Source organism: Cajanus cajan, chromosome 9, assembly GCF_000230855.2.
Source record: "Cajanus cajan strain Asha chromosome 9, NIPB_CcT2T_4, whole genome shotgun sequence".
In the NCBI taxonomy this organism is placed as follows: Eukaryota; Viridiplantae; Streptophyta; class Magnoliopsida; order Fabales; family Fabaceae; genus Cajanus; species Cajanus cajan.
This window is the reverse complement of record NC_138525.1, coordinates 52,108,801-52,112,399: the sequence shown is the minus strand read 5'-3', so window position 1 is coordinate 52,112,399 and position 3,599 is coordinate 52,108,801. Positions and strand designations below refer to the sequence as shown.

The 3,599-nt window shown below is 37.4% G+C and overlaps 1 non-coding gene across 1 annotated transcript; it reads left to right on the top strand.

Annotated features, from left to right (window-relative positions):
• Positions 1-429: 429 nt before the first annotated feature.
• Positions 430-535, top strand: LOC114915880 (small nucleolar RNA R71). The gene has a single exon (XR_003804069.1). It is a non-coding gene; the product is annotated as a small nucleolar RNA R71 (small nucleolar RNA).
• The last annotated feature ends 3,064 nt before the right edge of the window (positions 536-3,599 follow it).

The following is a 3,599-nucleotide window of genomic DNA, read 5'->3' as shown; positions in this document are numbered from 1 at the left end:
CCTTGGTTCCCCATATAGTTGACTTCTTCACCTTGGGAGCTACTAGGAGCTTGACAATTTCCATTGGAATGATCACCTCCACAAAAATCACACCGCATAACTTGTTCAGTTTGGCAAGGATTAGCATGCATGGCTTAGAGTTGTTAAGGTAATTTAGCCATTTGTTGATTGAGAGCTTCGATTTGTTGAGTGAGAAGCTTATGCTGAGCTAAGAGGGCGTCTTGAGTGCTTAATTCTAATACTCCCCTCCTTTGTGCTTGACCCCTCCCATGTTGGCTTCGCAAGTCAGTAGATGCCATAGACTCAATAATTGTGATAGCTTCATCGGCAGTCTTGAACAAAACAGAGCCACCAAAAGAAGCATCCAAAATCATCTTTGTTTGTGGTTGTAAACCATTGCAAAAAGTCTGAACTTGCATCTCTATATCAAAACCATGATTGGGGCACTTCCTAAGCAAAGCTTTATATCTCTCCCATGCCTCACATAAGGGTTCATCAACTCCTTGCACAAATGTAGCAATAGCGGCCTTGGCCTCCGTATTCTTGGATGGTGGGAAGAATCGAGCCAGAAATTTTGTTTCCACATCCCTCCAAATGGTTAGACTTTGGTTGGGCTGTGATTGGAGCTAAGCCTTGGCCTTCCCAGTGAGAGAGAATGGAAATAACCTCATAAACAAAGCCTCTTCGTCATCCCCAGAAATTCCAACTGAGCCACACAACTCATAGAAGGTGTACAAATGAGTATGTGGGTCTTCATGATCCAAACCGGCAAACTGATGAGAGCTTATAAGTTGCAAGAGGGCTGGCTTCATTTCAGCAATCTTCTCATTCATAGTAGGCCTCACCATGCTAGAGAAATTTTGGGGGCTGGTATAGAGAATAGAATCCCCAATAGTTCTCCTTGGAGGTTGATTAAATGGATTATGATGCTCTTCTTCAGCCATTTCTCCTTCTGTAGCTGGATCGGAATGTTGAGTAGTGTTAGTTTGAGAGGATGAAGTGTGGTGGGTGACTTGTTGATTTAGTAGCCTCTGTCTTCTTGTGTTGCCATTGTTTCTCCTAGCTGTTTTCTCAATCTCTGGATCACTAAGCAAAGGTTCCGAATAAATGACCCGTCTTGTTCGGATAGTACCCTGCATACACAAGAATACACCAAATACTAGAGCAACAAGTTAGCCCACAAATAAAATAAAATAAAGTAAAATAAAATATTGCTTACAAGAAAGAAAATTCAAGAATAAAGAATGGAGTCTAGTATAACTATAATTGCACAATTGCCTTGTATTGAGACACAAGTCCCCGGCAACGGCGCCAAAAACTTGTTAAACGATTTCTTCTGATATGGCAAGTGAACCAATCGCACAAGTAGTAAGTAGAAGTAATAGTCGTTCTTCCTAAAGGACTTGAGTAATACAATGGCAATATATGGAATTAAAGCTAATACAGACTAAAAAATGATTTCATATTTGATGGATTGTAATTGTTAAGCTATGGGCTATGGGCTCAGCGCGCTGAGCGAGTTGAGCTATGGGCTCAGCGCGGGTCTACTGAAAATGCCAGCTAGCTTCATTGGAGTTCAATCCAGCTTCTTCTCTTTGACATGGCCTCTTCCAACATGATTACCTATCCAAAAAATCACAAAAAATGAGGATTAATTATGTATAACCCTGTATGTGTAACCAAAGTGTCTTTACTTACAAAAGAGAAGTTAAATTGAGGATTACATAAGTCAAAAGTTAGAAAAGAGTTGAATGTGTTAACAAATTTGGTACTGGAATGTAAGTAAAAATTAACATTATCAGATAACAATCAGAGGAACTATTAGGACTAGATTTCACCTATCTTACTCTTCTACTAGCTCTCCTAAGATTTATATATAACTTTTATCAGTCAATATTATTGAATTCTTTAAGCTTATTCTAAATCAATCTTTTGTCTTTATAAATTCTAAGGATCCTAATTTGATAATCGATTCCTTAATTTACCAAATCAGAATCTTTGTATTAAGTTTAAGAATTTGATAATTATATGATTTAGTTAATATCAAGTGTGTAAGTTGCAATAATGTTAAGTCAGACGAAGCAACTCCAATTAAGGTTTTGAATGAGACAAATATAATGCGTATTATTATTTATAACAAGTGTGTTAGTGTTTCAGATAAAGACATGAGTACAAGTAAACTGAAGAATAAAGAATATACATGTATTACCGTCTACACGAGCAACCAAGATGAAGGACAAAAGCTAACAAGACGTCAGGTGAGGAGATCAAATGATTAAACGAAATCAAGCCCAGCACAAGAAGGAAAATAATGAAGCCTCAGATGATACAAGACCGTGGACGATGACAACTGACCAGACGAAGACTCAAATACACAGACAAAAACCAAGAAAGCTAGATTGCGTTTGAAGTCACAACAAGAAGAACACATGAAGTCATCAAAATAGAAGAAGAGAGAAAAGAAAAATGGATTGGCGCTTATCCACAAATCAAAGTTGGATGTGTCAGAGCAAGTACATCTACCAGTCAGCAAAGGACAACGTCTCTGTAGCTACAATACCAGGAAAGTACAGAGATATCTAGGTCATGATTAATGTCATATATAGACGAAAACAAACGATACAAAAGACTTCGTGAAACACAGAGTCAACAAGCAAACAATTAATACAAGATCAGATGCATTAAATGCAAGAATCCACGAAGCCTGTGCAAACTAAACAAGAGAATCAGATGATGGCTAGTCAAGCATCAAAACTAGGTCTGCTCACGGACGGAAGAACATTCAACAAACACTAGATGAGGACTACTACAAGAAGGAGACATTGAAGTATCAAAAGAAAAGTCAAAGCGAGATCAAATTTGGAACAAGAAAAGCAGTGGCAAACATCAAATGAAGCCAGATGATCAATTCTGTTAAAAGAACAATTAAGGCAAGGAAAATCATGAGAGTCAGACAATTCAAGCTAATTGAATAGACAAAGTACAATATGTGAACTAGACAACTATGAGTCCAATATCATATGGATGTGTGTCAAGAACAACCTCCAGTGCAACATGAAGAAATGGATCAAGCATGAGACAATGATAAGAAGAAAGTTAACTATGCATTAGATGAAGGACAATATAGATGGAAAGACACTCTAGACGAAAATAATGTCTTTCTATTCACATTGTTGACCAGAACAAAGAAAAGTCAAAGCATTAAACTCAGACGCTGAGATAAAGTTCAAGATTGAGATGCACAAAACCAACAGATGAAGATGAAGACTGCCAACACCTAAAGAATCAAGTCTCAAAGGACTACTCAGGCATTGTCTACAATCACATAAGTACTCTCAAAATAATAACGTGATCAAAGGAAGAGAAGAAAAAGAAGAAAGAAAGCACGCAAAAGCAAAAGCATGCATGTGTTAGAAAAAGTACATCACTTTTTCAGATAAAGACAACACTCTATAACTACGAGATTAGAAAAGGACAAAAAGGTTCCTAGGTCTTAGCAAAGGTCAAACACAACAACTAACAAATGAAGAAAATTACACGCAATGTCCATGAACGGGAAGCAACATTTAATGCATGAACCTGAGCATTAAATGAGAAGA